The sequence below is a fragment of the Cricetulus griseus genome, assembly GCF_003668045.3.
Source record: "Cricetulus griseus strain 17A/GY chromosome 1 unlocalized genomic scaffold, alternate assembly CriGri-PICRH-1.0 chr1_1, whole genome shotgun sequence".
NCBI lineage: Eukaryota > Metazoa > Chordata > Mammalia > Rodentia > Cricetidae > Cricetulus > Cricetulus griseus.
The window spans coordinates 63,133,070-63,157,513 of record NW_023276807.1 but is presented as its reverse complement, the minus strand read 5'-3'; the positions used below and the strand labels follow the sequence as shown (position 1 = coordinate 63,157,513).

At 41.3% G+C, this 24,444-nt stretch overlaps 1 long non-coding RNA gene across 4 annotated transcripts in view; it reads right to left on the bottom strand.

The window, feature by feature from the left end:
* Positions 1-13,479: 13,479 nt before the first annotated feature.
* The window catches only part of LOC107978189, a 175,655-nt gene continuing 164,690 nt past the window's right edge, over positions 13,480-24,444 (bottom strand). For 3 of the 4 annotated variants that reach the window (XR_004772485.1, XR_004772482.1, XR_004772484.1), the window contains one exon: positions 19,183-19,556. This is a non-coding gene — a long non-coding RNA (uncharacterized LOC107978189). Of the gene's footprint in view, positions 16,670-19,182; positions 19,557-24,444 lie in introns of those variants that run through there. The other variant, XR_004772483.1, reaches the window with a different exon arrangement.

The window sequence follows — 24,444 nt, the reverse complement described above, 5'->3', positions numbered from 1 at the left end:
GGTCCCCAAGGACACTGTCGACATTCTGCTGTGACTCAGATCTATTTTGTAGGAGATCCTGACTGATACAGCTAACTTAAATCTCTACTATGCTAAGAGCATGATAAAAGTGAGTAGTGATAAACATGGTGGCCCTGCAAAAGATGTGGAGACAAGAGAAAGGGCTACAGATCTAGAAATTCCCTTTAAGGCTGAGACTGTCAGTACTGAAGAGAATGTTCCAAGGTAAACTTCTACCCTTTAGAGAAGAATCCCAGAGCAATCTCTCAACTTTTCCTGAGTTACATAAGCACAGATCACTTCATCAGAGATTAGAACCGGCATCCCAAAGGTCTTGACCAGAATGCTTCCCACTGTCTCATTTTCTATCCAACAAGGCTTGGTTAAATCCATTCACTATTCCCAAGTGGGCAGTTTCTGCCAACCTGTTATTTGAACTTGAGCACTGTGGAAGAAGATACATGCATCTTCTAGGCAATAGCTTTAGCAGAAATGTCTTGGGCAATACTAGAATTTCTTCACGGACCTAGCTGTGCAGAACGATGTTGCCTATAATTACTGTTATTTTCATTTCCCCCAGTGTGATTCCCATGCTTGTAATTCCGCGTGTTTTACAGAGTCCATTCACACACAGATTCTAACTTTCAACACGTAATCAAATCAGTTTAGCATCTGTCTGTTTGCCAGAGCCTAACCTCTTCTGGGCAAATGGTCAAGATGAAGCTTCCAGAAATCCTCAGTTTGAGCATCCCAGGTCCTATGCCATTTGAGTAATTCCTGAGGCCCAGCTTAATTTCTACATGGTCTGATAGCCTCTGAACTGAAGATTACTGTAGGGATATTATCATTTCAGAGCACCCCAGAGTGCCCTAGCTGGTTAGAAATGAATGGAGCATCTCCTGTGCCTAACATATTCTAAAGTTCTGTCCACAGACCAGGAGTCTGGAGCAAGATGATTTTCTGTGACCTTATGTAACAGCAGTGGAGCTCCTCCTCTCCCTTAAAATGAAGGCAGTCTCTGAAGACAGCTTACATCCCACAGCCTATGATTCATTGTAGTGTTTCTCTTAATGCATTTCTCCCTTTCTTGTTTCATTAAGTTTGGTATTCTAAACTCTTTATTACTTCTGTTTACAGATCTATTTTTAAAAATACAATACCTTGTTCTTCTCTAAAGAAATGTTGGGGAATTTAATTAACTTTGGTGAAATATTTTGATATGAGTTGCAGTTGGAGACTAGGCTATTTGCAGCCACATTACAGGTACATTGCATTATAGCCTGTGGGGATTTGGTCCGCAGTGTTCCCACCTTCCGTAGGAGTGACACAGCTACTTACAATGTGGGGCTCTCTGAGCTTACACTTTGCTCTCAGCTGTTACATAATGTATGAGAACATTACGCTAATAGGAGCAATTTGGCAAGCCTCACAGAAACAGAAGAAAATGCACTTAATCAAACGAATACTTGAGATTCGGCTATACTTTCCATAAATGTTGAAACACTATGTGTATTCTGGGTTTAGACAAAATAGACTGATTATGTTCTTAATGCACTCTTGGAAGTTTATTTATGTATGCTTCTTAGAAAAGAGAAAGAGAGTAAACAAGAATAAGATCAAAGAATAAGAAAAAAGCAGAAAGTTCAAGGGCAGGGGAATTAAATGCAGAGATTCACTTGACAGCCTTTGATTCCATTCTCAAGGCTGAAAAAAAAAGAACAGAAGAGAGAAAGCAAGCAGACTATGTAGGTAACAAAGGTATTAAGATGAGAAACTTATACCATATTTGGTTTGCAGTGGCAAGGCAGAGCTGGGGTAAAAACACTTGAGAAATTGGTCCATCAGAAATGTGGCAGAGGGAGCCCAGAATTTCTCATTTCCTTCTCTTTTGCAAATATCAGCTTTAAGGTCCTTGTTAGCCTCTGTCAAAGGAGACTTACATATTCTGGTGTGCCTTGCTCCAACAGAGCCTCTACTTCCTTATGCATGTGCTTTCCAGGAGAAACTGAGTCACCCTACAGGATCTTTAAGAGTGGCAGAGGAGAGTGCTACATGATGCTGGCTCCTTATGCTGTGTAGGAGGGAGAGAATGCAGCTGTGCCTGTCTCTTAATTCCAGGTGGTAGCCATCCCTGCCTGGGACTACTTCTGTTTTACAATTTTCATGTTTCCACTCCAGAAGATACAGATAGTACGGGTGCTTGCTACAGAAAAAGAAATCAATTTTCAGACAAATTACCTCAAGTTTTTATCAAACTTAGTCTTCCATTCTCAGCACTTGCCTTGAGCTGAGAGACAAGTGACTTTTAATTTCTCACCTGATGCTACAGTTTGATGACCCAGACTGTGACCAAAACCCAAGGATTGTGAATCAAGTGTGCTTGAGTGAATTTTAATTTATAAAAGGCAAATGAATGTTGGCATCGATCAAGAAGGACAAGAGCTGATCTTTTGTTGATGAAAAGAAATACAGACCCAAAAATCTTTTGTACAAGATGCACCTTTGGCATGACTTTATGGGGAAGGAGCCTGCTGTGCAAGCATGAGGCCCTGAGTTTAAATCCCCACAGCCCACATAAACACCATTGCTCCTATAGTAAGATGAAGAGCAGAGAGGAGAGGATTCCCAGAAGCCCAAGGGTCAGTCAACCTGGCATTGACGTGCCAAACAACAGACACCACAAATAACTGGGCCTCAAACAAGGTAGAAGGCAAGGAAGAACAACACCCAAGGTTTTCTCTGACTTCCATACACATACTATGGCATGTAGGAACCTGCATTCTCAACCATGAATCATGTACATACATGCATACATGCAAACATGCATGCACGAGTGCATGGGTATGTGTACACACACACACACACACACACACACACACACACACACACACACACACACAAACACACACATAAACCTCAAAACTTTTATGACCATGACAGAAATCAGAAAATGTTGCTTCTGTCTTTCCATCATGGATCTGAACAACAGCAAAACAATTTGCTTCTCCCCACTGTCACCCAAAGATCAGGGATCCCTGAAGACATCATCCCCTTCTACAGCTCAGGAAGTAAAAGGGAAAAGAGGAATGTCACTGACTTTCTCTGTTGGAATTATCACACAGATCTCTCCTCAGTTCCTTCCTGTTCTCCAAGTATCCTGCATTGTCATAGTTTAAGTCAGACATATCCCCAAGTTCTACTCATGGACTCTACCTCCATCTGCCCTGTACTCCTTATAAACAGACAAACCATGACCATATTTACGGTGGGCACATGGATTTCTAAGTTGACATTCCTTACTCTAAGATGTAATTACAAACTCAGTGTCACCCAAATTGCCTCATTGTCTTGTTTGAGAGTGTGTTGCTTTGAAAGTGGAAAGCATTTCCCGGTCTAGAGAATTCTGAGTCATCCTTCTCTTCTGGTTCCTCACCACCCACAGCCAATCTGTCACTAGTTGTGTCTGCAGCAGCAGCCTCACACTCTTTCTCTCCCTTCATGTGCTCAAATAGTGGCTTGGATTAGACTCTTCCAATCTGTCCCAGAGCTCTCTGACTAGGATCACATGGCCTGCTTCTTCTGCTTCATCAGGCTATGTCAGAATAACCTGAGAGTTAGCTCAAAATGCATAGTCTCAAGGCCCTCTCCAGGGCCACTGGGTCAGACAGACTGTGTGCAGCAAGATCCCAGAGTTCTGTATGTACAGGGGGTATAACCAAAGCTGCACTGATCTTGCTATGGCTCCCACTTGCTTCTTCCCTATTCCCTCCCCTGTTGTCATTTACATTTGAAAGCAAATAGACTTTTAGCATAAAAATGGCTGCAAACAACATGGTACCTGAGTCAATTCAGCGAGGTTCAAGTCACCAAGCAGCACTCATCAAGTGGTGTCATCACCTGGCAGCTGTTCTGTCTGCCTCAGACTCCTTGCTTGTAAAACAGAGGCTACAACTACCCTGCTTCATGGGACACTATGAATACTTAGTACCCTTCATACCACAACAAGCACTCTAAAGCACAGACTGGTATACTACTGGGCTTGTCTATTATATCCCTGAGTCACCTGAATATCATCAGGAAAATGGGGAGAAAACAGAATCTATTTCCAGCCAATTTACATGGCAGGTGTGATTCCAACAAGTATGTAAGTCTGCTGAATGGCTCTGAGAACGGCATGCGCTATGCATACCAATTAAAGAAATGGTGTCCTGGTGTCTGAGGCTCCATTAGGATCAGTCCTTAGGACAGATGGGATGCTGACCTGAGGAAGTTGTGATCATGGTAGTAGGAAGCAATATGGAAACTCTTGGGCTCATTTCGGTTCAGGGAAGAAAACAAAGATTCTCTCTCGTGAAGTCTATGTAGGAGCCTGTTGGGAGGCGGTGATCAGCTACAGTGGATCAGGAAGGGCCTTCACAGAGAAAATAAGAAGTGACCTGCCCTTATTTCTTGGGAACTCATACAAGTAACAGGATCAGAAAAATACCAGAACAGCAGGCTACATTGAAGGTTGGTGGTGGATGGATATACAGATGACAGAAATACAGATGATGGACAAAGGTGACAGAAAAATAATTGGATGGATGGATAAATAGTAGATGATAGACAAATAGATGATAGAATGATAGAACATATATGTGATATATATATATGCATATATATATATATATATATATATATATATATATATATATATTAGAGAGGGGAGATGGAGATAGAGAGATAGAGATAATAGATGGTGATAGAAAGGTGATAAGACATTTAAAACTATAAAAAATATAAAGGAGAAGAAAAAGCAGATAAGAACATTTCTTCGAAAAATGCTTCCACGAAGCAATTAAAACTCAGGAGCATACTATTCCACTATTCCCATATCTGTGTCTGTTCAATCTAACCACAATCTGTTTGCCTCTTTTTTCTAGTTGAAAATGCTTCCTGCCTGTCTGAGCAAGAAGGTAAAAACTATATTCTTCTAGAGACCTTCTCTTCTTCCTTGGTCTTGCCAAGTAAGGAAGCTGTCATTCCCTCTGTCAGCTCTATGGTTTAGGAAGTCTCTTCAGTCCTTGTTCAGAAACACTGGAGATTTTCTCATGAAAGGAATGGCAAGGAAGAGGCTAACAGCAAAGCATGTAACCATGATTTTTTAACATGTATCAGTGCTTCAGAGATATGTTCCTCCAGCATTGCCAGTGTTCTGACCATCTTAGCCCGTTGTGTTCTGTCTTTATTGCTCTGTTGTCTGTAATTAGTTGGGGACCTACTTCCCTGAGATAATCACCTGGTGCACCCTTGGGATTAGTTATTAAACATTGAATGAACTGTGCTTTGTCCCCTCAGATCCTTCTTTTACCCATCCTCTACCTTCTTTTTACCCATCTACCACCTCCTTTAAAATTCTCCAGAGTCCAGACCTCTCACACAATTTAATAATCCAGCTATTTAATTGCCCGCTATTAAGCCTGGCAAAAATCATTTCAAGATGCTGTGGCATACATTGAATCTTGTTCCTTTTTAGAGTTGACTATTTGGTTGTAGAAGCCTTTCTCTTTCTTCAGTTATTCTCTTCCTTTATTGCCTCTTTAATTCTTGGAATCACAAGTGTTGGGTTTTCAACTTGAGAAATACATGTCAGTAGAAATCACTCATTACCACATAAAATTTGTGACATATACTTTCAATGGTTTCTGAGAAACCTTTGGCTGAGCAATCTGTAAAGGTCCCCAAGGTTTTATACACGCGCTGTCTCAGTATTGTACCCCTGGGGTACCTGAAGCCAAGTCATCTTTCTTGCCCTACAATGTGTTTCTGTGCCGCCCTGGGAAGAGATACCCTCTGAGAAGCTCAACATCATGCTCACACATGCACAGAGAACTCACATACTAGAGGCTAGTACCATTAATTTCATTTTCTGCCTGCGTTCTGATGAAAGTCTCCTTTTGATTTCCCTATTCATTTAGATAGAAAAGGCCAGTTCCGGAATCAGGTGAAATAGATTCCTGCTTTAGTTTCTATTAATGAAACAACACGTATCACTCGATAATTAGGCCATTTCTCCCATTCCTTGAGCCAATACTAACTTGATTTTGGGATACAAAGCAGGTCTTACTGAGGCATCCATGTGTCTGGCAGAAGATGTCAGTTACGGCTTATGTACAGCAGATATCCTATGAGAGTGGAGGAAACAAATCATGAATTTGCATTGATTAAATGAGCTACCTGTTTGGATTGTTTCATGGAGCACTAGCCACTGTTGCAGTCAATGTCTTCAGAGTTAGATGCTAATACAATACCCATCTTTCCATGGTGATTTCATTTATTTGAGCTGTTTCCTCCAAACCTGAGAGATACTCTTTAGAGGCCTTAGAGAATCCCTTTGAGGGTAGCAGGAGTCAGTGGTACCCTGGTAACACACTGCAAAACTTGACCACATTCTCTCTGTGGCCCGAGAAGGGAAGTGATTTTAATTTGCTGAAGAAAAATCCATACCAAGCACAGTGCCATGCAGCTTCGCTCGACCCATAGAGTGAGAGTCTGATATTTCACCTGCAGCTCTGTAATTGTGAGAAAAAATTTCAATTCCAACCTCGGCAGGAGCTGAGGAACTTTGTCTGGAAACTTCCATCTTGGTGGTCCATACAAAGAAAGAAAATTCCTTACAAGGAACTAGATTTCGATTTGCCATTACAGATGGGCGCCCTCTTGATAATTCTACAATGTAGACTTAAGAACTCATATGGCTTAACTCTTAGAAATAGAAAAGCTGATTTTCCTCTCTGTGAAGAAAGCATCTCAGACATATATAAAAGATTTTTCCCTTCCCACTGTTAAATGCTTCCTCTCTCAGTGAGCACCGTTTCGCCCTGGCTTCCATCTCTGAGCTGATTTTCATTTTGAGAAGAACAATAGAGTTCCTCAAAGCCAATAGAGAGGTCTGAAGCATAGACAGCCTGTTCTAGCAGGCATGCTTCACCTCACATTGCTTTATTAGAGAAACAGCACTAGGACTCATTTTAAGCAAAACCCCACACAAAGGAATATGTCTTCAAAATAAGGGTGCTCCCCTGTGGCCAGTTTTGCCACTGAGTGGAGTCTCTGTTGTTCCCCATTACAATGGTCACTTGGTAAGCATTATACTCAAAAAGGGAAAATGATGACCACCACTGTATACCAGAAAGTACTTCATTGCTTACTGTGCCTCTAATTAGGTGATATAGCTATGTGAGTTCTCTCTCTCTCCTTCTTCTCGACCTCGCCCTCTGCCCTTTCTTAATCCCCTTACCTCTGTTTCACATCTTTTGTTCCTTCTACCTTCCATTTGTACTGTAAGGTCTTTGAGAATTGAATGGGTATGTAAGCGTATTGTTAGAATCATCTCCAAGTTGATTTGCGGGTCGGCTATGTGAAGTTATTACAGAAGAGATGGTATGAAATTAGAGGATGCCTTGAAAACTTCTGAATTCATAGTACTTGACTACTGAGCCAAAGGTGGGAAGGATAAAAGAAAAATAAAAGCTAAATATTGCTCCTCTTCTTGGTCTTACCCATAATGCCATGTGTTTTCTTCAACAATGTCTATGCATTGTTACTAGTTGAGAAGGCTCATCAAGATGGGGTTATGATTGCAGGTATGTGCAATAGTCATTGCTTAGCTGACGTGTTGCTTCATCTCTAGATTGTAGAACTCAGTGAAGTCGTGATCAGGTGTTGAAAGAAGAAAAAAAGAAGGTGGAAAAATCATGGATAAACTGAACTCAGATCTCAGTGAGGTCAAGGAAAGATACCAATTCCCACTTGGTACAAAGAGGAGAGGAGAGAAGGCCACATTTGGATGCCGTGCTGCAGGAATCTTTCTGACTGGACAGACTGAGTGCCCTCATGAGCCTCTACACAGATAGAGATTCTATTTGTCAGGAGTGATGGAGGTACATCTCTGCGAAATTGAGCAGTAGAGAATAACACAGCCCTCCACAGAATGTAAAAGAAACCCAAGGTCTGGGGTTGGTCTAGATGCCTGAGTTACCTGGGTAACCCAGTCTTCTCTCTTGCTCCTGCAGTAGCCAGCATTTTAACTAGGCATTCTTTCTTAAATGAATATGGCAGTTTCAAGCAGACATATTTTATATATCAGAAAGAACATATTCAGTCGCATGTAATAGCAGCATGCAATTAAGAAATCTTTCTGTACAGCCCACCTAAAATCATCTGAATGGTTTTGCACAATGAAAACCAAGTCTTATAAATAAGGCTGATCATACAGTGTTTAACATACACAGTACTCCAGGCTCTGTTCAAAGTAATTGTCACTAAAGGAATGAATTTCCATTTGCAAAATTCACTATCTACCGAAGATGTCTTCTAAGAGTATTCTGTGACAGCAATCTGCCCAAAATAATATTTGGCAGCTAACAGCAAAGGGTTTTTGGTTCCCCACAGGGTACAGGCATTCTCAGTGGGAGTGCACCCTAGTATAATTAGCACGCTCTTAATTGCCATACCACATCTGATAATGCAAACCATTAAGGATCTCTGATATTCTAAAGATGGCCTCTTAAATAAAGCATTGTAACAAATGGGCCAACAGAGAGTTTGTAGTCCAAGCCAAAATCTTGGTCTCTGATTAAAAAACATTCAAATGAGTAGCCGCAACTTTTAGGGATGAACATCTTAACAGGTGTTAATCCACCTACTATAATGCATATCACCAATTCACACTTCCGTAAACCAACTCTACAGAGACAAGTCTATCGTTCTGAAATCCTCACGGCTGCTATACAGTTTCCTCCGGTGCCCCACATCCAAAAGACAAGGTTTTGAAGGTTAGGTTCATTTTATCCCATATTTTTGCAAATTAACCTACCATAAGAAACATCTACCATGGTGCAACAAAAAAAACGTCAGAAATGCTCCTGTGTTCAGAAGTTGGGGATGTTAGGGTGGGGTGGAGTGGCAAGCTCCTTCGGGTTCTTCATCCTCATTGTTTTTTGTTTTGCAATTTTATAAGACAGATATTTCTGTTTCAACTTCCCACAGGCAAATGCACTTGTCTGCTCCAAGTGCTGCTTTTCTGGGCAGAATAAATACTCTAGTACATAAAGAAGGTTCTTCTGGAGTCATCTTTGTAGGGGAAAATGCTGGCCACGTCCAGAGGGCGTGGTCATAGTGATGTATCAAGACTTTAAATATGAAGGTAGCATGCACACGGCTTTCTCTATTTTCTGACCCACCTGGTTGTACAGGACTGACTCCGTCGAGTGAGTATTTTCCTAATAAACAATCTGCTCATCAAACTAGCTCTGACTCCATTGCGATCCTTTTAATTGAGTTTCCCTTTGCATCTTAGTAGGAGACCAGGAACTATTGTCATAGCCTCCACCACAAGAACATACTGTCTGTAAAGCGGGCAATCTGTAAAAGATTCAAGGGAAACATTTCCCTTAAACATATAATAAAATTACAGAGCAAGGCATTTTATGCTCAAAGCTGCCAGTAAAGATGGATTTTAGGCTTTAATTTATGGCTACGGAAGAAGAGAATGTCGTCATAGAAGTTAACATTCATATCTGTATGATGCATCTACAAGGAAGCCCATTCATCTTCATCATTACAGAGTGTGCTTGCTCATCAGTATAAAAGTGAGTTGGTCTCTTCACCATCCCACCATGAACATGGTAGCTTACACCACTCTGTTATTCCAGTGCCAGGAGATTTGATGCTCTTCTGAACTCTATGTGATCCTAAACACACATGGCACACACACACACACACACACACACACACACACACACACACACACATATCCAGGCACACACATACATTCATAAAATAAAATAAATAAATATTTGAGAAACAATTACTTCTAAACCAGAATACACACTAGCAGCTTCGTGAGTTGTTTTTTTTTTTTTTTTTTTTTTTTTTTTTGCATATTCTAAGTAGAATGGATTCTTTCTCTGGACTGCTTGCCAAACAAATTCTTGCCAAACAAATTCTTGCCAAACAAATTCCAATGTTTGATATGTTTTTCAGATTTACAGGATAGTGAGACAACTTAGAAGTAGCGCTTCCAGGTATTGGATGAGCTTGTACCTCCATGGAAAGGAAGAGATGCCTGGGGTCAAAGAAGAACAGCATGGGGAGAAAGGAAACTCTCCTGAAGCTTAGCTGTCAAGGAAAATAATAAACATACAGTGACAATGTTTAGTAGATACTGAATAAATACTAAGGTTTCTAAAAGTGAGAAATCACTGGATTAGGATGAAGACAAATTTGGACCTATAACAACTTCGTATACAGCTAAATTGTAAAATGGTGGTAGAATATTACTTAGTTGATGCAAAATTTCTTGTTTTCTAAAGTATATGATGATGATTGAAAATAGTCCCAAGTTTTCATTTTTTTAACTCTTAAATGGAAATATACCATCATGTTCTTAGATACTTTTACACTGTTTCAAATCAAATACCAGAAAGAAATGACCTGAGAAGAAGTTTACCCACTTCACAGAATCAGAGCTTTGGTCCATCAGGGTGACTTGGGCATGAGCAGTATAGCCCATGCATAGAGAGCAGAGAAGCAGAGTGAGAGAAAGACAGTCCTGGATTGACTTTCTCCACTGTACCCGATCCAGGCTGCATTCCATGTATGGCTATGAGGTGGCCCAGTGGGTGAAGGAAGCCACAATCCTACAGGGCTTCACATGCATGGAAGCAGCAGCCTCCCATTCCCTCACTGCCCTCTACAGGTACTCTCTTCATAGCACTAAATGCAAATCATACAATCCAATCCTTTCAAAGGATATGGGAACACCTAGTGATTTAGCACCTTAAATATCTTGCTAGTTGGTTCAACAAGAAAAGAGTATTTTCATTATTCTTTTGTCCCAGTGTACAGGGGAGAAAGAAACTCAGAGTTTTAGTCTGAGTCTCAGGAAATGTCACAGAGCTAAAGCAAGCCTTGAATACTAGCATCACAGATCCTAGGTTATGGAAAAACAACCCAGATACCCACTGAGACAGACTTGCTGGACTCTGGGCAGCTTGAGAGTCCCCTAGCTCTTGATTTAGGTTCTCACATAGTCAATGAACACAGTGCTGTCTGGCAGACATGAACAGGTTATTACTAGAGACACAGAGTGATGAATACCTTATCCATAGAATCAACTCCCATTTGCATGGGGAGTCCATATCTCTGGCATTCAACTTGGTCTACAAGATGAACCTCTTCACCTGGGTCCTGTGGCCTCTAGATGTTGATGTACTTCTGGTCATGGTCTCTCAAATACCAATGAGCTTTTTTTATTTCTAAGAATGTGAATAAATGGACTAAAACAGCCCAGACACTGGATGCTATGGTCTTCTTTTTGTTTGTAGAGTAGTATGAATGAAAATGGGGAAGGTCTTGGTAATAGTATTTACTGTGTTCTAGGCATATGCTGGGTGGCAAGATAAGCCCCTTATTTGCACTAGCTTATTTCACCCTCATTAGTGAGCAGGTTTGTTAGGAGAAGGATGCAAGCATGAGAGGGACAGGTATACAATGACTGTTCTAGGGGCAGGATTTGGGGCCAACTCTTTTGTGTTGGTCACATGGAGATGAGTCTCCCTTCTTTCTCTAGAGTAATCACTACAAAGCAATGATTCAGCTGTAACCTGTCCAGTAGCTGAGAAAATCCAAATAACCACTCTTCTGAACTGATAAAATGAGTGGACCAACAAAGTCACCTGAGGACCCACAGTATTACTAAACACAAGAACAAGGCTAACTGCCCAGTCGCACGGCATTATCACATTACTCACAAGGGCACAAAGAACAGAGCACCTACCCATGACAAACACAGAGATTAACCAATTCACTAGTGGTTTCTAAGCCAGGGAGTCAAGCGGTGGAAATCTCAAATCTACAACCAAATATCCTGTGGCTTTCTCCTAACCTCACCCCAGAAAAGAGAAGTGCTTTCCTTACTCATAGCTGCTCTCTAATTTACTGGAGAGACAACAACTCACTCATTCCAGGAATATCAAGCTCAAGTACTCCATCCATTTCCTACTTGAATTATTCTCTTATTTAGCTTTTGTTTGCTTCCAACACTTGTGATCCAGCTCAGGGCCTTCAGCATACTAGGGAAATATTCAACCAATAAGCTACCCGTCCCCACCTCTGAATTGTTTTTAGACAATTCCATTCTGATCTGATCTGACATTCACTGAAATGTTCATTCTGATTTACTTCCAAAATGCTTTGAAGTGGCTAAAATGATAATTCACACCAAATATGTAGCAAATTGTGTGTTGGGGGTGGAATAGTAGCATTGTTTCACAGGAGTAAATCCTGTGGGGTTTGTTTGTTTGTGTTTCCCAACGTGTGGAGGTAGCTGTCCAAAACCAGGTACCAGGGAAGGTGGCTTCACTGGCTGTTTATCTGGTGATTCCTCTAAATCACCACAGAGTTAAGCCAAAGCAGGTAAGACCCCATGTGACCCCACAGCCATTTGGATTCTACCTTGACTTGGAAGCAGGATCCATGTTCTGTGTGATGGTCACCCAAGTAACACAACAGATACCTGCTGACTCTTTGGGATCTTAGAATTCAGCGAGGGAGATCCATGCATAAGGAGATCCTCACCATGCTGTATAGTACTGGGGACATCTTTGTCACATTATGGGAGTCTTGGCCCTGTCTAATGACAGCCCAAACTTGAAATTTATGATTGTCACCTGAAAGCCAGAGAGGGCATGCAGCATCTCAGCATCTTCCCCTCAGAAGATCTCGCCCCCTGTCTAGTTCTCCTCATGCTCTGTCATTGTTCTTCCACTATAGCCACATGACTAGGGGACTCAATGTGAGATCTGGATCTAGATAACCTGTAGATTATTTGTAACGAGCACATCATGCAAAGGAAATTTCACATAATTAGTAAGCTACATTTTTAAGGGACTATGACAGAGTCAATGCACACATTTATATTTAACAGAGACAGAGTTATTTGAAATATTCCTGATCGACGGCTGATTGAACCTGTGGGTTGGACCACAGAAGTCTGACTGTACTTCTTATCAAACAACTTTCACTGGATCACCACAGCTTTATCAAGAATGCATTCTTACACTGTTTTTGTCAGTCTGTCTTTCAACCAGGCTTGACCTATGAGCATGTCTCTGATAAATGCATGGTGAAGATAGTATCATTACTGGGACAAGGTTTTCCAAATTTAGAGTTATCATTTCAAGTATGTAAAAATTTTGTGTGTAGGGACATTTTGTCTGCATATATGTCTATGCACATGTGTGCCTCATGACCCTGGAAGCTAAAAGAAGGTGTCACATCCCTAAGACTAGAGTTCCAGACAGCTGTGAGCCTACATTAGGTGCTGGGTATAGAACCTGGTCCTTTGGAAGAACAGCCAGTGCTCTTAACCACCACTAAGCCTATCTGTCAGTAAAGTTACTTTTTTTAAGAGCTATTTTTCTTCCAGGTCTCCTGTTTTCAGTAACAGAATTCTTCATTGATTCATTGATTCTCTTTTTACACCTGAACTGAACACAAAGATTCTTTTCTTGCCATCATTTCACCTGATACTCAATTTGGACGGCATTTACCTTGTATTAGTGTGGTGGTTTGAATCAGAATGACCCTGTAGGCTCTTTCTTAGATTTGAATTCTTAGAGAGTGGCACTATTTGAAAGGATTAGGAGGTATGGCCTTGTTGGAAGAAGTATGTCATGGGACGGGGATAGTCTTTGATGTTTAAAAAGCACATTTCAAGCCCAGAGTCTCTCTCTTACTGCGGCCAGTGAACCCAGGTGTAGAACTGTCAGCTACTTTTCAAACACATGTATGTCGCCTGTGTGTTGCTGTGCTCTCTGCCATGATAATGGACTAAACCTCTGAAACTGTAAATAAGTCCTACTTAAATGCTTTCTTTTATAAGAGTTGTTGTGGTCATGGTATCTCTTCACGGGAACAGAACAGTGGCAAAGACAGGGAGACATTATAAACAATAAGAAACTAATTCAGAGTAATGGAAGCGGCTATAGGAAAGCAAGAAGGATCCATTGTTTAAGGCAAATAGACTCCATTGTAACAAAGTAAACAGCTACATAGAAGTGGACATTCACAGTCACCTGAATGTCTGAAACCAACTCCACACCGCAGCACTGTGGCAGATGCAGAGCCTTCACAGAGCAAACCACTTTCCACTGTCTCTCTGAAGGTGGGTGGGAAGCTTAAGTGAGAAGTCCTTCTGCCACAAGAAAATAAGTCTTTTACAAGGATGGTAGAAGGTGGTAGCTCATCTTGCAGGAGCTCAAAACTGCTCTCCTTCCTCTGTCTTCCCCACCCCAACCAGCCCCAAATCTCTCCTTCAAGACAGTCCCTGTTCAATAAGCAGATCTTGTTTGTGCTTTACTCATTTTTCTTATTTCCCACTCTCAACCTTTACATAGCTGTCACCTTTCATTCCCTCTCCACACCTTTCCACCAGAAACTGACAGGATAGCAGCTGAAGTTGTTTTCTGAGTGAGTACACTTATTAAGTTGGACTGACTGTTCACATGTGTGACTCATGGCAGACAGTGGGACTAATGGAAGAACAGCCCGTTGCTCTATGTAGAGACATCAGGAAGGATGTGTGCCTGGTGGTCTCCAAGTGCTGGTGAATTTGGAGAGAGTTGGTTACCCAATTCGGAAAAGTACTTAGTAGAAAACAAATATATCTTTTGCCTCATTTTGTTTTGTTTCCTCTGAGGAAAACTGAACCATGCAAGGGCTCAACCTCTCTTAACTCCTCTGTGTGGTACACAGATTCTTTTTTACCTGAAGCCACAAAGCATCTCACTGGACTCCCCACCTCATGTTCTCATTGTTTTGCTGTCCATCATCCTTCAGTGGAAAACAAAAGTTGACCCAATGCTTGACTGCAGAGACCCTCCACAGCACGCTAATCAGAGCCTGTGTGTACCAGTGGGCTTTCACTAACCCTTTCAACTGGAAAAGCTGTCAGTTGAAGACATCATGTCTCGCCCTTACAGTTTCAATATAGTCACACTATTCATCTGTCTCCACTTTTACTGAAACCCTTCCAACTATACATGGCAGTCACAGTCATTGAGCACCCAGCCCAGGTAGAGTCCATACCCCCTTCTTTGTCCAAAACACATCATCTTTGTGTCTACAATGCTCCAACTGAGAGAAGGGCTTGCAAGTTAGTGAAGAAACAGAAGAAATCAGGCTGCAGGAGGCCAGTTGCTTATAGGTATTCTGATGCCCTGGGGACATTGGCTTAAAGAAGTGTTTTTTTCCCTCTCTGGATTTCAGATATCCATAAGACCAACAGAAGCTTTGACTAGAAAGGCTCATTGATAGATTAGGACCTCAATGATGCAGATATTGGAATGTCTTCAGCCCAAATTCACATTATCTTGGGCCATGTTTTGGCTCTTAATAACCATTTATTACCCTCCTTTCTATGTGACCTAACATCTTGAAAATTATATAAATCCTTTGGAATGTTCAATCAGACCTGTAGTTCCCACTAACCAAAGGCTGAGATCATTAGTATCTGAGATTTCCCTGATACACTGAAGCCTGCCTGGCTTTCCCCCTGGACATGGATTTGTAAAGCACATTGACTTATGACCTGCTTTGTTCTGTTCCTATAATAACTTCATGAAATTGCTACCTCATCAGAACATGGTGCTTGGGATAGCCTGAACATGTGGGCTATGCTCACTCATATTTTGTTCCAGAATAAATCACATTTGAGGTAAGAGCTGTTTCTTGGTTGACATCTATAACATTCTTGCCATATTGATGAAAAAGAAAAGTCATGAAGATATATTGTAGAGGGTTGTATAAAAGTGTGAGTAGATTAGGGGCTTTCAAGTCAGAGAGTCAAAGAATTTTACCTGTCACTTTTAGAAACAAATGGACTTTCTTTCAATATGTGATTGCTGATACCAATCTGCAGGGGTCTAGTGAAATCTTTGTTTCTCACCTCTGCCAAAGTCCAGGAACCAGGAAGCTTGTGAAATGAGCAGACCCAACCCGCTTGCTCTGTCCCTAGAGACTTTATGTCACTATGTCTCAGATGCAGCCCTGGGAAGGTGCATATTCTCTACCCCATGTTGTTCTCAACTCCAGAAAATTCAAGAAGGCAGTGTTATAAACAGCATACCTATGACAGGGACACCTGGAGTATGCAAATCAGATGAACCCAAGCCAAAAAGCATCTTCTGCCTCTGTCTACAGATGCAATTAGCTGACACTCAGCTCCCCTGAAGTCATGTTGAAGACAGGTTCCCTAGGAAGGCAAAAGGGGTGTCAGCAAAGGCATCTGCATGTGTGGCTCCTTTCTGTCTTGATTGCATGTGAAGGATCTTCTGTTCTCCACGGGGCTGCCTCTGTACCAACTGCGATGATTCTCTTCCTCCCACGTGCAGGTGGTGTGTGGTTTCTACTGTGGCACACAGAAGAAAACCGTGATTCTTCTTCTCTTCAATAATTGCTTTTTGGCTGAAGAATTGGCAGCCATAGAGAGTGAGATCTTGGTAACAGAGGTAAGATCTTGGCCAATGTCCATTCTTCCAAATTGCTCCACAGCCTCCACTTCTGTGCCTGTATCCATGAAGGTGAGAACCCAAGTTTTAAGAGCTCTAACCTAACAGTCTTCTCCCTGCAAAGGATAATGATGGAAGTTTTGGAACGACAAGATCATTGTAAAAATTAACCATTGCAATAAATACACACATTTCATTTTATATTATAAAGAAAATCTGAAACAAAACTGTTTTTAACCCATGAGATTAGACTACATTTGTTGCATTTCATTATGTCTTTTCAAGAGTGTAGCTGTGGAAATGGGGCCCAATAAAGAAGAGCCACCAAATATACCTTATCAGCATTCATATCCATTGTAGCCTCAGAGCACACACCAGGCCTTCTAGAAGTTAGCAAAGATTTTGATCTCCCTGCATTACAACATGTTTGATTGACAGTTTTGTGGGTTATATACAAGGGAGAAAATCCTGTACTATACAAGCATGGTCCCCTTAAACAGCAATGACAGACCATCTGTGTTTGTAAGGCTCTATGGCACAATGCAAGTGTAGGTACCTTGAGTCCAGGGGATGTAAGAATCAGAACCTCCCTGACAGGCAGAACTGGGAGCTTCCTTCCACCAAACATCAAAGTCTATTCTCTAGCTTGTAGCAGTCTGTCAGTGCCTAGCCCATCCTCCACCTCTACATCACTCTAACAGAGTCTTCCTGACAAGAGATTGCCCTTCACCTTGTAGGCTATATGGGGATTTAATTTTGATTCTTCTTTGATGGCTTGCTATTTCAACCTTTAAATCTCCAACATTTACCAAAGTGTGTAAAGCCACAATAGCAGCATTAATTTGCAGTCCTCGGGATCACACCATTTTACTGCTGAACAATAGCAACAAGCCAGGAAGAAGCCCAGATACAGAAATTCTGCAGCACTGCAGATTTTGGATGAGTTCCCCATTGTCACCTTCCCTGTGACCACCATCCACACTTCTTGCTGTCCTTAGGACCTGATTCACATCAGTCATTCTCAGCTGCAGTTATAAATATCAGTGTGTTGCTCATCCTCATTCCACTACTTTACTTCTAAAACCTTTTGCTGGCACTGAACCTATAGAGTTAGATGTCTGACTGATGAAGGATGGCTCATCACCCAAAGTAATCTCCTTTCTTTTTGCCTTCCAAAAATTCATGGAACTTCTCAACTCTACAGCTGCCTAGGGGTTTTATGTACTCACAGTTACACACACACACACACACACACACACACACACTCATACACACACACACACACACACACACACACACGTACACATAGACACATACATACACACAGGTACACACACATATACAGGAACACAAACATATGCACACAGGCACATATGTACACACAACCAAACAATACACTAAAGCACACACACATAATAGCAGGTATATTCATACATGTAAACGCAGGCACACATACATGCACACACAGGCATGCACACAGGCACACTTGCACACAGGCATATGCACACATGTACCCATAGGCACATACATACACATATATGCACAGGCACACATTTAAACACAGGCACACACATACACATACAAGACACATATCTACACATAGGAAGATACACATACACAGAATGTTAGTCATTTTCTTCATGACTGCTTTTTCCTTCATCGTGTCTTCCTCATCTAATTTCATATATTGTTTCTTACCCCTCCCTATGAAGACAGCTCTTAGCTTGCCTGATCCACCTCTAGCCTTAGAAACTACAGGCCCCACACCAACATTCTACCAATAGACACTGCATGTCTGAAGAGTAAACAGATAAAACACCTTAAAGAGGATTTCATAGATAATAGCAGTTGCCATAAAGAGCTGGGACAAGCTAGACTGTGGTGACTCATGCCTATAATCCTAACACTCAATAGGCAGAGGAAGGCAGATATCTGAGTTCAAAGTGAGTGTACAAAGTGTGTTCCAGGTTAGCCAAAGTTACACAGAGAAATCCAATAATAAAAAACAAACAAACAAAAAGCAATAGCTGGGATGTAGTGTTATAGGATGTCAGAGTCCATAAAAATGGCTTTGATTCATCTTGACTTAAGTTCACAGAGTTCAAAACCATCTTTACTCTTCCAAAGTTAAAGTTATAAGACCTAAAGGTCTAAGGCATGGCTACTATAGAATGTTTGGTCTTACTCGTGGATGTCTTGTCTAAATAACAAGAGACTTGGTCTGAGGTGTAGTTACTTTTAACCCTCAAGGTCAAATAATCAGAGATTTAGCCTAAGGCATGGTTAGTATATGTTTGGAGAATTAAAGAAGAAAGTCTGTTTCTTCCTTGTAACATGATAAAGAAGTCTTTTATCATTTTCCCCCTTTTGGTTGGGGCATATAAGAATGTTGGAGAATAAACTTGAGGTGTTCAGTATTCACTGGATTGACCTCCTGACTCTATTCTGTCTCCGTCTTTCTGTTAGTATCTTTACCTGCTGTTTCTCCCCCTCTCCGGTACAAACCAGACAAAGTCAGCTGGATCCAAAAGAAGCCCCCCAAAGTCCAGCTACTACTTTAGGACAGAGTGTGAGGATATTTTTAATGGATTTTGTTTACTATATGACTCCTTATATTACAAAGAACCACTTGACACAAATAAATTACTTTATGGGAGTGGTTGAAATGACACAGAGATCAGTAGAGGAGGGAGAGAGGAAAGGGGAGAAATAAGAGATTGGAGTTGAGCTCTTCAATGAGAGTTGTACTTTTCAGAGAACTGAAATTGAAAGATCTGATTTCCTTCAACTCTTCTTCCCTCCCTCTTGAGTCCCCAGGGTTCCCATGTTCAAAGGCTCCAGGTTACCAGCTGCCACTTCTGATCAGCCTCACTGCTTCTGGAGTGCTGCTGGGAAGCCACCTGCCTGCCCAGACTCCCCAACAGCATGGCAGTTCCTTTCCCTCCTCTTCACATTCAGTCCAGATCACACTCTGATGGGTCCTCCCACGACGGAGTCTCATAACTACAGAAAAACACAGGAAGAGTTTGTCTTTGTCTATTACAAGGGAATAGTCCCATCATTCCTGTCTCTCAACACACTTGGCTTTTCATGTCAGTATGGACATTGCTCCTGGGGAAGAGGGTTGTGTTATTTTCATTTGTATTTCCACTAGTGCTTCTTCTTCCTGGATTGTGAAGGTTTACCCCTCACTTTTACACTAACCATCCAGGTCACACTGCACCTATCTGTCACTGAGTGCCCGTGACCATTAGGACAGAGTCACGCCTTATTTCTGGGTTTCATTCAGTACTGATGTTTACTCTCATGTTGGTGTGAGTCCAGGAATAATCTCTGGTTATTTTTAACTCTTGCCTAAAGCAACAATAAGGAGTTAGTAATCAAAAATTTATTCCCACTTATTAAAGGGACCTAACACTGATTGCTGCCAAAGAGTCCAATTCGTCCTTCTACACAGTGAGAAATGACATTGCTAGGAATATGTCACCATGTGTCATTGACCAGAAGATGTGTTTCCCCTCAGGCTCTTGAGTTAGCCAACACAGAAAGAAAGGCCCCAGGGAATCATCACCAGAGAGGTCTCAACAGATGCTCTGAAATTAATGGACCTAGGGGCTCTCCATGCTATTCTTCAGGGGGCTCATGGTTACCCTCCCTGTATGTGTGTGCTGTTCTGACTCTCTGCCAAGGCACCGACTAACACATATCCATCTGTTATTCATTTAGTCATCCAGTATGTCTTTAGTGTCTGGTGATCTGCAGGGTACTTTTCTATGTTCTAACAAACAAGCAAACATGTCCATCAAGGTCTAGACTCTCTCCTGCCTGTTCACTCATTTTCTGACACATTTAGTTAGTGACTACTAACAACTAAATCTGAGGGTGAAAAAGAAATATTTCCTTCTCATAATAATAAATTTTTGTTGTATTTGGATAAAAGATGAATAAACAAATATTTTAAAGATCATCACACTTCCTTTATACAGATTTTTTATTGCTGTTTTTATTTGTTTAGTCTGGCATGTGGGGGTGCAGGTGTGTGACAGCATGGGGATACAGAAGTCAGAGGATATCTTCCAACAATAGTGAGTTCAGGTTATTGACTCAGGTTGTTGGGATCAGTGGCAGATGCATTTACCCACTGAGCCATCTGAACATCCCTAATGTTTCCTGCAATATATTTTAGCTTTTTTTTCTGGTAAAGTTCCTCAAAGTCATGGTTCTCCCACCTCAGGATTTAGAATATTGGAAGTTACAGGTTTGTACACTATGCCAGCAATTATTAAAATTCTTATGTCTACAGTTTTCTTTGCTCTAAAGCTCTGGGGAAAAAAACATAAAACTGGCTTAAGCCCATTCCCTGTGGGCTTGCATAGCCTAGATATGGGGGATGGGGGTGGGGGTGGGGGTGAGGAGTGTTGGTCCTGTCCCAACTGATCAACTTTGATTCTCTATGGGAGACCTTGCCCTCTCTGAGTAGTAGAAGGGGATGAGGTGGGGAGATGGTAGGGGAAGTGGGAGGGCAGGAGGGAGAGGGAACTGGGATTGGTATGTAAAATAATATTGTTTTAAAAATAAAAACTAATTTTAAAAAAGCTATGAGGGAAAAAATCATACAAGAAATAAGAGGAAAAAAAAGCCACTCAACTACATATCCAGAATTTGTGACTTGCCTCCTACAATCAGTTTGATGGGTAGATTTTAACTGTCAACTTGCCACAACCTAACCTTACACAGGAAGAGACTTTCATTTGAGGAATTATCTAGATGATGTTAGTCTGTATGGGATTGTCATGATTTCTTAACTGGGGTGGAATGGAAGACCCAACTTGAATGCAGGAGGAACTATTTCAGAGGCTAGTCCCTGAACATCATAAGAGTGGATAAAGCTTGCTGAACAAAAGCAAACGTGCATGGGTGCATCTGTTTCCCTCAGCTCTTCAAACTCCTGGTTTATGACTTCCCCTCAGCGATGGGCTGTAACAGGGAAGTGGAAGCCAAATAAACCCCATGGCCTTTATGCTGCTTTTTGTCAGGTATTGTAGCAAGAGAAATGAAACTAGAACGGATCCTGGAGTCAAGAGTATTGTAAGAGACAACAGCCCAGCACCTTCTAGAGGATAAACAATTTGAGGAAAACACCACATCCGAACCATTCCTGTGACCTTACACATTATATGCAGCTGTTTGAAGGAAGAATGGTGTGAGCATTCCATGTTGAATGCAAGGAACATCAGGGTGTACCTATGAGACTCTTTTTAAAATTTTTTTATTATTTTTAATTACTCATATTTACATATCCATCCCCCATTCCCTCACCCTTCCCTCCTCCTATGTTCCCCACCCAACCTACCCCCTGACTCATCTCCAGAGATAGTGAGGTCCTCTACCAAGGACCTTCAAAGTCTGTCATATTTTTTGAGGGAGGATCTTGGGAACAATAACCCCTGACCAAATTAGAGCCTGGGGGCAGGGAGAGGAAGGAGAGTCTTCATCCAGTTGCTGTTCGAAGCAGAAACAGACACCCACAGCTAAGCACTTAACCATACTACTGGAATCCAGTAAAGGAGCCTAGACAGGGATGGAGAAACCCCCAGAAACAGTGGACCTGACCTACTGATAGAACGGAGACCCAAGTCATAAAGCTGGGGAAACAGCATTGGACCTATGCGACTCTTTAGTCTACTGGCTCTTCTTTGTCACAAGTGTAGTTCTTTCTTACAAAACACCCTGTTTTTTCAAGAAAAACTTGGGTTTTATTGGAGTGATGAAGAGGTACCTGTAAGCCACCTTACTCCCACAGAAGTGGCTCAATGTGAATGGTCTCCTATGACTAAGCATCGGTTGCTTAGTCATGATTAAATGTGATTAAGATACTTTCCTTTGAGGACAGACACACACTCCTGGTTTTTATGTGAGAAACACACCATTGGATGGCATATCTGGTTGCATTCACTCTGGGAATGTGAGCAGTTCTTTCCAGAAAATTTCCACTTAAATCTCTCTAAACATTTTCAAGACACTTAGAAGTTTTACCAGTACAGTCATTGCATTGGATAATTGGCCATTTAAGCATTATGTACACTTGCCTGGCTCCCATAGCCTTCAAATATGACATTCTCATATTTTAAGTACCTGCAGTTTGGATTAATGTTTACCAGCCAAGCATAGCTCACTCCTTGTTTTTTTTTCTGGAAGACTCAGAATTCATTGATTCCCTAAGAGGGATGTTAGGTTCTTGTTCTACGTCCTTTCAAGGGCTGGTGAGTCTATTTAGGGAAAAGCTCGAGGCAGTAAAACAAATAAACAAAATCAAACAATAAAATGCACTTGCATTGTGAAATACATTTCACTTTGTCTACCTTTAAACAGAAGTAAGTCCCCACCTAAATCTGTATAGGGATGTTCCTCCCTTTTCCCTCATGTGATTGGCTAGTGATGACACTGTGTTCTTAATGACTGGTTAGACCTGTCCTTGTGTCCCTGTGGGATTTCTTCATGTCTGATCACATGTGTTCTGGGAGGGGAGCTGGTGACAGAGACATGTATAATGAATGGCAGCATGTGTTGCTTTAGGAAACAACATAAACTCTTAGAAGACTGGGCACCAGGCTTTCAGAGTCTTTCAGACACAGTTAAAGAGAAATACATACATTAAAAAAAAAAAAAAAAACTATGACTAACTGACTTAGTTCTTATTATTTGTGGTAAATCCTGTCTTCCATGTTACACCAAAACAGAGGAAAGCAACAATATTCCCCAATTCCCATGTCACTGGTAACAACCTAGGGAGGCTATTCTTCCTTCCCCTCCACCAGCCTGCAGAAACATGCAAGCAACATTGTATTCCACCACACAGCTCTTGTTGTATCATTTGATTGACAACAAAAATACTATTTCTACCTTACCAATGAATCTACAATCTAAGGAGTTCACTTTCTTCTCTATATGAAGCAGAGCTATTTTGTCTATTAGAACAAATCACAGACTTCCAGGAATATCTTTACACACAGAATAGTTCAGCTCCTTCTACCTCTTATGATATTGGCTTGGGAAGGAGATAACAGCACAATGTAACTAAAAACCACTTTTAAAGGTTTGAAATTTTTGCCTTCCATTTGGAGTCAATTTTGAACAATTTATAGTTAAAATAATGACAATTTGCCAGTAATTGAAAGGAGATATATTTACATAATAATGTAAACCATAAAAATATAACAAGGGATAACCATTGAATATACAGCTTTGGACAATCACATTAACTTCTATTTTCATAAAATATCTGATTCTCAACCATCACCAAGCACAACGTGTGTGTGTGTGTGTGTGTGTGTGTGTGTGAGAGAGAGAGAGAGAGAGAGACAGAGAGAGAGAGAGAGAGAGAGAGAGAGAGAGAGAGAGAAGTGTGTGTATATGTGTGTGTGTGTGCATGTGTGTATGTGTGTGTGTGTTCCACTCTTCTATCTCTATTACTTCAAGTTTAATTTGTTTGTATTGCCAAATGGCTGATAAATGAACATCTTAAAATTACGATCATTAGGGCTTTGGAGAAGGCTCAGTTAGAGTGCCTGTTGTGCAAGCAGAAGGACCTGAGTTTAACCCTCAGCACCCACATAAGAGAACCAATAGGCATGATAGCATGCAGTGCTGTGGGACAGCAGAGACAGTCTGATTTCTGGAGTTCCCTGCGTAGCCAATCTAGAGTAACCAGTGAGGCCCAGTGTCAGTGAGAGTATCTGTTTCAAACAATAAAGTGGCCCACTAGCCTCCACATGCATGTATACACACACATACATGTGAATACATCTCTGCACACACACACACACACACACACACACACACGGACACACACACACACACACACACACACACACACACGGACACACACACC